The sequence below is a fragment of the Triticum urartu genome, chromosome 5A (assembly GCF_056163025.1).
Source record: "Triticum urartu cultivar PI428250 chromosome 5A, HENAU_Tu73, whole genome shotgun sequence".
In the NCBI taxonomy this organism is placed as follows: Eukaryota; Viridiplantae; Streptophyta; class Magnoliopsida; order Poales; family Poaceae; genus Triticum; species Triticum urartu.
In genome coordinates, this window is record NC_141877.1 from 119138392 (window position 1) to 119153246 (window position 14855).

The window sequence follows — 14855 nt, forward strand, 5'->3', positions numbered from 1 at the left end:
GTGATGAAAATGAAACATGACTAAACTATATGATTTTGTAGGGAGAACTTTCTTTGGCCATGTTATTTTGAGAAGACATAATTGCTTAGTTAGTATGCTTGAAGTGTTATCATTTTTATGTCAATATGAACTTTTGTCTTGAATCTTTTGGATCTGAATATTCATACCACAATTAAGAAGAATTACATTAAAATTACGCCAAGTAGCACTCCGCATCAAAAATTCTGTTTTTATCATTTACCTACTCGAGGACGAGCAGGAATTAAGCTTGGGGATGCTTGATACGTCTCCAACTTATCTATAATTTTTGATTGCTCCATGCTATATTATCTACTGTTTTAGAAATTATTGGGCTTTATTATCCACTTTTATATTATTTTTGGGACTAACCTATTAACCGGAGGCCCAGCCCAGAATTGTTGTTTTTTGCCTGTTTTAGGGTTTCGAAGAAAAGGAATATCAAACGGAGTCCAAATGGAATGAAACCTTCGGAAACGTGATTTTCTCATCAGATAAGATCCAGGAGACTTGGACCCTCCATCAAGAAAGCCACGAGGTGGTCATGAGGGTGGAGGGCGCCCCCCTGCCTCATGGGCCCCTCGAAGCTCCACCGACGTACTTCTTCCTCCCATATATATCCACGTATCCCCAACGATCAGAAGGAGAGCCAAAAACCTAATTCCACCACCGCAACTTTCTGTATCCATGAGATCCCATCTTGGGGCCTGTTCCGGAGCTCCGCCGGAGGGGGCATCGATCACAGAGGGCTTCTACACCATCATCCAAGCCCCTCCGATTAAGTGTGAGTAGTTTACTTCAGACCTACGGGTCCATAGCTAGTAGACTTGGAATCCAAACGGAATGAAACCTTCGGGAGAGTTATTTTGGAACAAACATGATCCAGGAGACTTGGAGTCGACGTCAAGAAATAAGCAAGGAGGCCACGAGGCAGGAGGGCGCGCCCAGGGGGGTAGGCGCGCCCCCCACCCTCGTGGGCCCCTTGCAGCTCCACCGACGTACTTCTTCCTCCTATATATACCCATATACCCCGAAAACATCCAGGAGTACCACGAAACCCTATTTCCACCGCCGCAACCTTCTATACCTGTGAGATCCCATCTTGGGGCCTTTTCCGGCTATGACTCCCCAAGATCGATGTGCCAGGTGTCTTCCAGTTATTCGCTTTTGTTGCCTTGTCGTGTGCTTGCGTGTCATGCCTCTCATATCATGTCATCCTGTGCATTTCATTTGCATACATGTTCGTCTCATGCATCCGAGCATTTTCCCCGTTGTCCGTTCTGCAATCCGACGCTCCTATGTCACCTGGTGTCCCTTTCTACCTCTTTTCATGTGCGTGTGTTAAACGTTTTCGGATTGGACCGAGACTTGTCATGCGGCCTTGGTTTACTACCGATAGACCGCCTGTCAAGTTTCGTGCCATTTGGACTTCGTTTGATACTCCAACGGTTAACCGAGGGACCGAAAAGGCCTCGTGTGTGTTGCAGCCCAAAACCCTTCCAAAGTGGCCCAAAACCCACCTAAACCTCCTCCATCGTCTAGAGCGTTCGATCATGATCGCGTGGCCGAAAACTGCACCGCATTTGGAGCTTCGTAGCTCTTCCTACCTCTATAAATAGCCCCTCCTTCGAAATTCCGGATCAGATCTACCCCTAACCTAGCTCCCCACCTCTTCAGCACGCCGGACATTGTCCGCCGCTGCCAACCGCCGCCTGCCATGTGGCACCCCGCCATCACCTCGCCGCCATGGCCCGGGAAGCCCGAACCTGGCCCCCGCGAGCCCATCGCCTCCCGCCGCCTCCCCGATCCGCCTCCTCGTCCCGACGTCGTTCTTCGCCCCCGCCACCGCCTTCTTCCGCGTCGGCCGCCGCACCTCTCACCGGCGGCAGCCGAACTCCGGCGAGCTCCCTCGCCATCCGGCGCCGACGTCCACCGCCCCGCCGCCTCGTTTCTTCGCCGGCAGGCGCCGCCCGAGGTCGCCGCCTCTTCCTCCCTCGCCAGCGCACCTCCTCCGGCCTCCCTCGTCCACTCCGGCGCGCCTTCGACGAGAACTCCGGCCGGTCATCCTCGGGCGCCACGAGCTGCTACAGTACCGCCAGATCTCAGATCCAAAAATCTCGGTTGACTTTTTCCCTCCTAGCCCTAATTATTTTGCATACTTTGACATGCCATAACTTCCTCATCGTGGCTCCGATTCGTGCGTGTAGAATATCAAAATGTTCGTCTCGACGAGTACATCATTTCATCTCATTGCATCATTTTCATTTGAGCTCATCTTGATGCCTGAAATGCTGTTGGAAGAGGGCTATGTGATGATAGTTTCAGATCGGTTTCAGCAAATGCACTTTTGTCATTTTTGCCATGATTAATGTGTGCATGCTATGATCCTGAGCTCTACATGTGTTTTGATGTATGCCATGCCATGTTTACAAGGGTGTATGACATGTATTTTTGTGATCTTCGTGGTGACTAGCACAAGCATGCAAAGTAGCTTACTCAATGATGCTGATTTTTGGGACTTAGAATTTCACTAAGTCCTTGTCATGTCATTATTTTTATGCCATATGTTCATGTTGATTCCTAGTGATCCGTGCCTCTTTTGAGCATGATCAGTAAGGATGTTTTGTAGATATTGTGGTCCTCTATCCATCCATGTCTTTGTTTGCAATTATGGATCACCCTAGCTTGAGTCAATCGAGCTCTACTTTTGCTATAAAATGTTCCTGGCAGATTGTTAACATGTTTAGCAATTTTTCCGAGCTTGTTGTAGCTGATCCATGCATGCTATGTTGTTGTTATTGCCATGTCTAGCTTCTATGCTATGTCTACTTGCTGGGTGTATGCTTAGATTATCATGCAATGCTTTGTAGTGAGTGCATCGAGCTCTTAAACATGCCTACTTGATATCTGTTTTGCATGTTCCAGTTTTTCACTAAGTCTGAATCTGTTTATGTTTTTGCTATGTTCACATGCTTGCAATTGTATTTTCTGATCCCTTTTGGCTCATGCTCACTAAGGGACTTTTGTTGTATGCTTTGAGTAGCTTCATGCCATGCCTTTATTTGCCATAATATGTTCCTCTAGCATGTAATTATCGTGCTCTAAACATTGCTTCCTGTTGATAAATTCCTGACATGCTGTTAATTTCAAAGTCTGAAACCTGTTATCTTTTGCACTTTTGCCATGCTTGTTTGAACTTGCTATTGATTTAATTAGTCGTAGCTCAGTGTTCATCTTTTGTCAAGCATCATGAGTGGATCCCTGCCATGTATTTTGTTCTCATGTTGGAGTGCTGTAGCATGTTGTTCTTGATGCATTTAGGAGGCCACTTGCTGTTTTCGCAGACCGGTGCCATATTTGTTTTGCTTGCCATTTCCAAACCGTGCATCCGATTCCGGTGATCTTCATATTGATTTCAACTGAAATCAACTCCTCTTTCCAGTGGAACTCTTGGTTTTCTAAGTTGAGGCCAGGTTCAATCACTCCTTTCGAAATCATGCATATGCACCGCATACCGCATCCCGCATATCATGCCATGTTCTTGTGTTGGTTGTTTACTATGTTGTTTGCTTCTTTCCGGTGTTGCTTATTTGGGTTGGTTCCGATAACATCGCGTTTGTGAGGACCCTTTCGACTACGTCCTTTTGTCTTCTTCATGGACTCGTTCTTCTTCCTTGCGGGATTTCAGGCAAGATGACCATACCCTCGAAATCACTTCTATCTTTGCTTGCTAGATTGCTCGCTCTTTTGCTATGCCTATGTTGCGATACCTACCACTTGTTATATCATGCCTCCCATATTGCTAAGCCAAGCCTCTAACCCACCTTGTCCTAGCAAACCGTTGTTTGGCTATGTTACCGCTTTGCTCAGTCCCTCTTCTAGAGTTGTTAGTTGCAGGTGAAGATTCGAGGTTGTTCCTTGTTGGAACGTGGATTTTGTTGGGATATCACAATATCTCTTATTTAATTAATGCACCTATATACTTGGTAAAGGGTGGAAGGCTCTGCCTTAGGCCTAGTGTTTTGTTCCACTCTTGTCTCCCTAGTTTCCGTCATATCGGTGTTATGTTCCCGGATTTTGCGTTCCTTACACGGTTGGGTTATAATGGGAACCCCTTGACAGTTCTCTTTGAATAAAACTCCTCTAACAAGGCCCAACCTTGGTTTTACCATTTGCACTAACAACCTAGCCTTTTCCCTTGGGTTTCACGGACTCAAGGGTCATCTTTATTTTAACCCCCCCCCCCCCCCCGGCCAGTGCTTGTCTAAGTGTTGGTCCGAAATGGGCAGCCTGCGGGGCCACCTCGGGGAAACATGAGGGCTGGTTTTACTCATAGCTTAACCTATCCGGTGTTGCCCTGAGAACGAGATATGTGCAGCTCCCATCAGGACGTCGGCGCATCGGGCGGCTTTGCTGGACTTGTTTTACCATTGTCGAGGATGTCTTGTAACCAGGATGCCGAGTCTGATCGGATTGTCTTGGGAGAAGGAATATCATTCGTTGACCGTGAGAGCTTGTGATGGGCTAAGTTAGGACACCCCTGCAGGGATTTGAACTTTCAAAAGCCGTGCCCGCGGTTATGGGCAGATGGGAATTTGTTAATGTCCGGTTGTAGAAAACATGAAACTTATCTCAATTAAAATGCATCAACCGCGTGTGTTGCCGTGATGGTCTCTTTCCGGCGTAGTCCGGGAAGTGAACGCGGTGTTGGAGTTATGCTTGACGTAGGTTGCTCTAGGATCACTTCTTGATCATAGATTCTCGACCGCGCTTTTGCCTTCTCTTCTCGCTCTCATTTGCGTATGTTAGCCACCATATATGCTAGACGCTTGCTGCAGCTCCACCTCATACATTTTACCCTTCCTATAAGCTTAAATAGTCTTGATCGCGAGGGTGTGAGATTGCTGAGTCCCCGTGACTCACAGATACTTCCAAAACCAGTTTGCAGGTGCCGATGAGACCGTGCAGGTGACGCAACCGAGCTCAAGGAGGAGCTCGATGAAGACCGTGTTTGTTATGTTATTTCCGTTTTTCAGTTGATCAGTAGTGGAGCCCAGTTGGGTCGATCGGGGATCTGTGTAGCTTTTGGGGTAGTCTTCTTTTATTTTGGTTTCGTAGTCGGACCTTGATTGTATCTGGATGATGTAATGCTTTATTCATGTATTGTGTGAAGTGGCGATTGTAAGCCAACTATGTATCTCTTTCCCTTATGTATTACATGGGTTGTATGAAGATTACCTCACTTGCGATATTGCTTTCAATGCGGTTATGCCTCTAATTCGTGCTTCGACACGTGGGAGATATAGCCGCATCGAGGGCGTTACAAGTTGGTATCAGAGCCTTCCCCGACCTTAGGAGCCCCCTGCTTGATTGAATCGCTAGCGTTGTTGAGTCTAGAAAAATGTTTTGATTCATTTAGGATTATATATATCGGAGAGTAGGATTCTTTTTACTCCTCAGTCCCTTCGTCGCTCTGGTGAGGCCTCTTGACGTAGAGTTTTGACTCTTCTCTTCTCAAATTTCACTAAAAAAATTAGGATCATGCGGGTATCTTGGAATCGTTCAGATGGTTTTGTGACGGGAACATTGTTCTTGGTGCCTCCTGACATTTAGGGGTTGTGGCAGTGTCCCGGGGAGTTGAGCTCCGAGGTGTTGTCGTCACAATTTTATCGTTGCAATTCTGGAATACTCGAGTTTGCCGACATTGAAAATCTCTTTTATGCAGTTGTTGGTGAGATAACCTCGACGCCACCCAGTACTGGGGCGGGAGTTCGGGAGTATTGCCAGAACTTGTATAACGGATGCTTTTCGAAGGTTGAGGTAATTGATTTTCCGAAGGTTTCTTGGTTATGTGTTGAAGGATGGATACAACTGGATGTAGGATTTGTGTAGTTTTGGGTGAGATATTATGCTTCCCCTGTATCCCCAACACCTGATTGCATAACCGGAAAATTTCGGGAGTTTATAAGTGGGAATTCAAGTAGCTCTTAGGATATCTTTCCGACAGATGTATGATATGAAATTGGGGTTCGACGTCTAGTGGTCCGCCTATCCACAGTTGGTTTTACAGTGGTCTCGTTGTGTCTTAAAGAGTCCTTGGCTATGCCGACTCGGGGATGCTTCGTATGTCATGTGCACTGCCTTGTACATGATGGTGTTGTACGATCGAGCCTATGTAGGCCCCACCACGAAAACTTCGGACGAAATCTCTATCATATGTTTGTTCCGGCTTATTCTGCAAGCCAATCCTTTGTTTTTGTTTTGAGTTGTGGTATTCGAGTTGCTTCAAAGTCAAATGTTGATTCCATTCTTTTCCTAAATGGCGTTCTCATATTTCTATGTGAATACTAATCCTTCTTGATCATCGAGTCTGTCATGTCAATCCTTTTCAACCGAAGTGTTTCTCTTCAAGTGGATCCGATCATTTCAACATTTGCAAGATCCAATCTCAGTTTTTCGTCAATGGTGTTCGCTTCATCCGTTCCAAGTTGCCTTTGTTTTTCCCGCCCGCCCACCCTTTTTCCTCAAGGACTCAGATGTCTTAATAAAATATCCATCTTATGGATGTGAAGACTCTTCATTCTTGCCTTTCAACGTTCTTACCCGGTGATTCTCTTGAAGATGTTCTACTCATTCATCACTCTCCATTCTTTTCCTTCTCCGGTGGAACCAATCCAAGCTTTCAGTGTTGATCATATACTTTCCTCGTTTCAATGCTTTCTCATGCCAGTTGAGGGAGTCCTAGATTAGGGGGTGTCCGGATGGCCGGACTATACCTTCAGCCGGACTCCTGGACTATGAATATACAAGATTGAAGACTTCGTCCTGTGTCTGGAAGGGACTTTCCTTGGCGTGGAAGGCAAGCTTGGCGATACGGATATATAGATCTCCTACCATTGTAACCGACTTTGTGTAACCCTAACCCTCTCCGGTGTCTATATAAACCGGAGGGTTTTAGTCCGTAGGACAACATACAGAACAACAATCATACCATAGGCTAGCTTCTAGGGTTTAGCCTCTCCGATCTCGTGGTAGATCTACTCTTGTACTACCCATATCATCAATATTAATCAAGCAGGACGTAGGGTTTTACCTCCATCAAGAGGGCCCGAACCTGGGTAATACTTCGTGTCCCTTGCCTCCTGTTACCATCTGGCCTAGACGCACAGTTCGGGACCCCCTACCCGAGATCCGTCGGTTTTGACACCGACATTGGTGCTTTCATTGAGAGTTCCTCTATGTCGTCGCCGTCAGGCTTGATGGCTCCTACGATCATCAATAGCGATGCAGTCCAGGGTGAGACCTTCCTCCCCGGACAGATCTTCATCTTCGGTGGCTTCGCACTGCGGGCCAATTCACTTGGCCATCTGGAGCAGATCGAAAGCTATGCCCCTGGCCGTCAGGTCAGATTTGGAAGTTTAAACTACATGGCTGACATCCGCGGGGACTTGATCTTCGACGGATTCGAGCCACTACCGAGCGCGCCGCACTATCACGACGAGCATGATCTAGCTCTGCCGCCGAACAGTGCCCTGGAGGCCGCACCCGCATCGGCTTCGACCCTTAATTCGGAGCCAAATGCGCCGATCGAGGATAGGTGGTTGGACACCGCCTCGGGGGCTGCGATCCCAACAGCGATCGAGCCGAACACCAGCCCCGCACTCCGCGAGACTCGTGACTCCAAGGAGCCGGACTCCTCTCCGGACTCCGAACCCTCCGCACCCCTGCCAATCGAATCCGATTGGGCGCCGATCATGGAGTTTACTGCCGCGGACATCTTTCAGCACTCGCCTTTCGGTGATATTTTGAAGACACTAAAGTCTCTCTCTTTATCAGGAGAGCCCTGGCCGGACTACGGTCAGCAAGGTTGGGATACGGACGATGAAGAAATTCAAAGCCCACCCACCACCCACTTTGTAGCCACTGTCGACGATTTAACTGACATGCTCGACTTCGACTCCGAAGACATCGACGGTATGGATGCCGATGCAGGAGACGATGAAGAACCAGCGCCTATTGGGCCCTGGAAAGCCACCTCGTCATATGACATATACATGGTGGACACCCCAAAAGAAGGAGATGGCGATGGAACAGCGAGGATGACCCCTCCAAGAAACAGCCTAAGCATCGGCGTCAGCGGCGCCGCTCAAAATCCCGCCAAAGTAAATATGGTGATTCCAGCACAGGAGATAATAATACTCCGGAGAGTGCCGAAGAAAACCCCCTCCAGCAAGATTCAGCACAGGAGGATGGAGAAGCCAGCCCTCATGAGAGAGCGGCAGACAGAGAGGTCGAGGACGATAATTATATGCCTCCCTCCGAAGACGAGGCAAGCCTCGACGACGACGAATTTGTCGTGCCAGAGGATCCCGTCGAGCAAGAGCGTTTTCAACGCAAGCTTCTGGCCACGGCAAGAAGCCTCAAGAAAAAACAGCAACAGCTTAGAGCTGATCAAGATTTGCTAGCCGACAGATGGACTGAAGTCCTTGTGGCCGAGGAGCATAAACTCGAACGCCCCTCCAAGAGCTACCCAAAGCGCAGGTTTCTACCCCGATTAGAGGAGGAAGCACTTAAACCTACATCACCAGCACTTGATACGACCGACCGGCCACCTTGTGGCCGCGACAGAGAGGCCTCTCGGCCCTCCACTCAAGCCGCACCCCGTACCAAGGCACGGGAAAATGCGCCTGACCTGCGGGATATGTTGGAGGACAAGGCAAGGCAAACAAGATCGATCTACGGATCGCGTGGGCGCCCCATGACTCAAGATGGTAACCATCACGCCGGACACAAATCCGATAGGGCCGAACACAGTAGACAAAGCTCAATGGAGCTACGTCGTGATATAGCCCAGTACAGAGGCGCCGCACACCCATTATGCTTCACAGACGAAGTAATGGATCATCAAATCCCCGAGGGTTTCAAATCCGTAAACATCGAATCATATGATGGCACAACAGATCCTGTGGTATGGATCGAGGATTATCTCCTTCATATCCATATGACCCGCGGCGATGATCTCCACGCCATCAAATACCTCCCACTCAAGCTTAAAGGACCAGCTCGGCATTGGCTTAACAGCTTGCCAGCAGGATCAATCAGTTGTTGGGAGGACCTGGAAGCCGCATTCCTTGACAATTTCAAGGGCACTTATGTGCGACCCCCAGACGCAGATGACCTAAGCCACGTAATTCAGCAGCCAGATGAATCGGCCAGGCAATTCTGGACACGGTTCCTAACAAAGAAAAATCAAATAGTCGACTGTCCGGACGCAGAGGCCCTAGCAGCCTTCAAGCACAATATCCATGACGAGTGGCTTGCCCGGCACCTTGGACAGGAAAAGCCGAAATCTATGGCAGCACTCACGACACTCATGACCCGCTTTTGCGTGGGAGAAGACAGCTGGCTTGCTCGTAGCAACAATATGACCAAGAACCCTGGTAATTCGGATACCAGGGACAGTAGTGGCAGGTCGCGTCGCAACAAGCAGAAGCGCCGCATTAACGGCGACAATGCTGAGGTACGGCAGTTAATGCCGGATTCAGAGACTATAAATCCGGTCAGCGGAAAAAGCCATTCAAAAGAAATCCTAGGGGCCCGTCCAGTTTGGACCAAATACTCGACCGCTTGTGCCAGATACATGGCACCCCCGAAAAGCTGGCCAATCACACCAACAGGGATTGTTGGGTGTTCAAGCAGGCAAGCAAGTTAAATGCCGAAAATACTGACAAGGGGCTGCATAGCGATGACGACGAAGAGCCCTGGCCGCCGAACAATAGTTGACAGAAGGGTTTTCTCCCACAAGTGCGGACGGTGAACATGATATACGCAACCCACATCCCCAAGAGGGAGCGGAAGCGCGCGTTAAGGGACGTATGCGCGGTAGAGCTAGTCGCCCCAAAGTTCAACCCATGGTCCTCCTGCCCGATCACCTTTGATCGAAGGGACCATCCCACTAGCACCCGTCATGGCGGATTCGCCGCATTGGTTCTAGACCCAATTATTGACGGATTTCATCTCACTAGAGTCCTTATGGACGGCGGCAGCAGCCTGAACCTGCTTTACCAGGATACAGTGCGGAAAATGGGCATAGATCCCTCGAGGATTAAGCCCACCAAAACGACCTTTAAAGGCATAATACCAGGTGTAGAGGCCAACTGTACAGGCTCAGTCACACTTGAAGTGGTCTTCGGATCTCCAGATAATTTCTGAAGTGAGGATTTAATCTTCGACATAGTCCCATTCTGCAGTGGCTATCACGCACTGCTCGGGCGAACCGCATTCGCCAAGTTCAATGCGGTACCGCACTACGCATACCTTAAGCTCAAGATGCCAGGCCCTTGAGGAGTAATTATGGTCAATGGAAACACCGAACGCTCTCTCCGAACGGAGGAGCACACGGCGGCCCTTGCAGCACAAGTACAAAGCAGCCTCTCCAGGCAGTTCTCCAGTCCGGCCATTAAACGTCCGGACACCGTCAAGCGCGCCCAGAGTAACCTACTACAAGACCGCCTGGCACGTTCCGAGCAGGTGTAGCAATGCGGCCCCAACCCCAGCCCTCGCAAAAATGCGACGCCAGTGCTTCGCGTACATAACTATGCTCTAGAAATACCATGGGTACAGGGGGAGGGGCACCATCACGGCACGCCCGAAACACGGCTTAAACCGCACCAGGGGCTGGCGATTTTTTAATTTTCTCTTACTTTCAGGACTCCATTCTTCGGAAGGCCTGTTCAGCAGTTCAATTGCCGCACAAACGATGCAAGAACCAGGGAAGCGGACAAGCCATGCCGCATTACGGAACTCCCAGGTGGTCTCTATCACAAGCAGTATACCTGTCTCGCATACCATTCCGCAGCCTGCCCCTGGAACGGACATGTTAAATAGTCCAACCTTTTGCTTATCGCATTATTTTGTATCGTTCTGCTTTGATCGCAGCCCTTTTTAATAAACAATGCATAGCTTTTGTCTATTTTTGCATTACTCTTTTTTTACAAATATATGTTCCTTAACGACATGTTGCACCCGTACACTTTGGCACGGCCAAAATGCGCCAGGGGCTTTAGTACCCCTCAATATGGTGTAAGAAGTCCGAACACTTTAACAAGTGCGGCACCCCGAACTTATAGCATTATATGCATCGGCTCCGAATCATGTCTTGGGTCAATAGTTGGGTTTGCCCGGCTCCTATGTTTTGGTACCTTACGTTCCGCTATATCGGCTAAGGTAGCACTAGGAGAACTACTGCGATTGTGCCGCAGTTGAGCTGGGTCGAGCACCTCAGTAGAGAAATCTAAAATTGACTATCATGATGAAGCGAGAGCCGGTCGCTGTTCGAGAGGTTTTTCGAGTCCCTAAAGACTTATGCCGCTTAGAGCGAGGAGTCGGCTTTGTCCAGCCAAGGCGTGGATAGCGCCCCGAACTCGGTCTTCCGAATACCAGGGGCTTCGCCAAAATTTAAAATTATAGAATTCTATGGCTAAGTGAGAGTGTTCACGCATTATAGTCCGATTGCCTTGTTCGTTGTGCTGAGCACCTCCCTCGAAGGACCCAAACATGGGAAAAAGAGCGCTCAGGTTTATCCCCGAACACCCCAGCACTAGCGACACGGGGCCAGAAGCCGACGACTCGCCATCTCTTAGAATTGATAAACAACCGCACAGAAGGTAATATTTTAAATTCCAACAACATTGCTTAGCGCATATGAACAAGTTTTCAACGCACAGGACAAAACGAGTGAGTTTTACTCAAAAATTACATCCCTGGAACATTCATCCGCCACAAGGCGGGAACCCTTCAAGAACATCCGTATAATAATTCTCGGGCTTGCGATGCTCTTTCCCCGGTGGTGGCCCGTCCTTCACAAGCTTCTCAACATCCAGCTTGCCCCAGTGCACCTTAGCACGGGCAAGGGCCCTACGGGCACCTTCAATGCAGACGGAGCGCTTGATGACTTCGAGCCTTGGACAGGCCCCCACCAGCCGTCGCACCAGCCCGAAATAGCTCCCAGGCAGAGCCTCTCCAGGCCACAGCCGAACTATGAGGCCCTTCATGGCCTGTTCGGCCGCCTTGTGGAGCTCGACCAGTTGCTTCAGCTGGTCGCTCAGGGGCACGGGGTGTCCGGCCTCAACATACTGAGACCAGAACACCTTCTCTGTCGAGCTGCCCTCCTCGGCTCGATAGAATGCGGCGGCATCGTACACGCTACGGGGAAGATCTGTGAATGCTCCTGGAGAGCTCTGGATTCGGGTAAGTAACAAGTAACTCACGTTTATGTGTTTGCTTTGCATAAAGAATGCCTTACCCGCCGCTATCTTTTTCACCGCATACAACTCCTGGAGGGTCTTCTAGGATTCGGCCTTGGCAGACTTGGCATTTTCAATAGCCATCGCGAGCTCGGACGCTCACGTCTTTGAGTCAAGCTCCAAACTCTCATGTTTTTTCATGAGAGCCTGGAGCTCTTGCTGCACCTTGCCAACCTGGGCCTCATACTTCTCCCGCTCCGTGCGCTTCGCGGCCGCCCTCTTCTCGACCTCGACCAGCGCTTGCTTAAGGGTCGCCACCTCCGACGTGGCCCCTACAATAGCCACGATAATCCTGTCATTTTTTGCAATTGCACCTTATATATATATATATATATATATTTAAACAAGGTATTTCTTACCTTCCTTGTCCTCAAACTGCTTCTTGGCACGCCCGAGCTCTTGCTCAGACTGCTCGAGGTTCTACTTTAGCGTGTCCACTTCCGCAGTCAGTGCGGCGGACGCCAGCAGAGAAGCCTGCATACGCATATTGACTCCTTTTTGTTAGACTCGTGCGAATTTTATTTGATCCTCTCTTCGGCTTTTCTTCCCGAACACCAAACAGAGCATCAGGGGCTACTTTCTATGCGGTAATATTATTTACACATTCTTTACTTACCTCAAAGCCTGTTAAAAGGCTAGTACAAGCTTCAGTCAGCCGCTCTTGGCGGACTGAACCTTCTGGACCACCGCACTCATAATGGTGCGGTGCTCCTCATCGATGGAGGCGCCTTTGAGCACCTCCAACAGATTGTCCGGCGCCTCCGGTTGGACGGGGATCACCGGCACGGTGGGCTTGATCCTCTTGGAAGGAGGTCGCCCGCCGGACTCTGGAACCTTTGAAGGTTCCGGAGCGGTGTCCGGCCTAGAGCCGGACTTGGAGCCCTGGGGGGTTTTATCCCCTTTACTCCTGGAGTCCGGGAGGTCGCCTTGCGGTGCCCCCAGGACCACCTGCTCCTGGCTTGGAACCTGTTGGGACAACACTTCGGCGTCGTCCGTAGGGCGGGGGGAGGAAGCCATCGGAAGCGAATTCACATCCGACGAGTCCAGTGAACCGCTTGACGACGCGTCGAGCCGGTCTTTGGGTGGGCTGCATAAACATATTCGACATAAGGGAAAGCTGTGCAATAAAGGAATACTATGAATTACTCTGGTATCCGGATACTTACGATTTCGCCAGGGGCTTGGCCCTGAGCGGCCACTCCTCTCCGCCGCCGTCGGCATCGGTGGAGTAGTCCGGAGGAAGGGTTTTCCCCTTCTTGGACCCTTCGGCCTCCCTAGTGAGGGCAGCCTTCCTTTTCTTCTCTCCCCCCGCTGGAGCGGGAGAGGTCTCTTATTCCTCCTCCTCGTCTTCACGGGAGGAATGCACCTTGGAGCCGTCGGATGATGAACCCGACACCTCCTGGCGCCGGGCACTTTTTCGAGTCCCCGTGGCCTTCTTCGTGGCCTTCTTCTCCGGCACCACATGGGGTGCCGGAACCAGCAGCTTCGCCAAGCGGGCATCGGCTGGGTCTTCAGGCAAAGGAGCCAGACAGTCGATCTGTCCAGACTTCGCCTGCCAAACCTGTCAAAGGAAAGGGAGCTTAGATCCCGCATAGAATTAAACTATGAAAAACTAATACCCTATAAAAGGTACAAACAACTTACCGCGCTAGCGTGACGCTGCGCGCTGAATCCGCGATCCTCGGTAGCGGATGCGGGAGCCTCGGCGCCCTTGAAAAGCACCTTCCAGGCATCTTCGTACGTCGTGTCGAAGAGCCTGCTCAGAGTTCGGTGCTGCGCTGGGTTGAACTCCCACAGATTGAAGGCCCGTTGTTGACACGGGAGGATCAGGCGGATGAGCATAACCTAGACTACGTTGACAAGCTTGAGCTACTTGTCCACCAGTGTTTGGATGCATGTTTGCAGTCCAGTCACCTCTCCTTTGCTGCCCCACGACAGGCCCATCTCTTTCCAGGACGTGAGCCGCGTTGGGGGTCTGGACCGGAACTCGGGGGCTGTGACCCACTCAGGGTCGCGCGGCTCGGTGATGTAAAACCACCCCGATTGCCACCCCTTCAGGGTATCCACATAGGAGCCCTCGAGTCATAAGACGTTGGGCATCTTGCCCACCATGGCGCCTCCGCACTCCGCCTGGTTGCCCCGCACCACCTTCGGCTTGACATTGAAAGTCTTGAGCCATAGGCCGAAATGGGGGCAGATGCAGAGGAAAGCCTCGCACACGATGATAAACGCCGAGATGTTGAGGATGAAGTTCGGGGCCAGATCATGGAAATCCAGGCCGTAGTAGAACATGAGTCCCCGGACAAATGGGTGGATAGGAAAGCCCAGTCCGCGGAGGAAGTGGGAAAGGAACACTACCCTCTCATGGGGCCTTGGGCTGGGGAGGAGCTGCCCCTCTTCGAGAAGCCGGTACGCGATGTCGTTAGACAAGTATCCGGCCTTCCTCAGTTTTTTGATGTGTCCCTCCGTGACGGAGGAGACCATCCACTTGCCTCCCGCTCCGGACATGGCTGGAGAAGGTTGAGGTGGGGA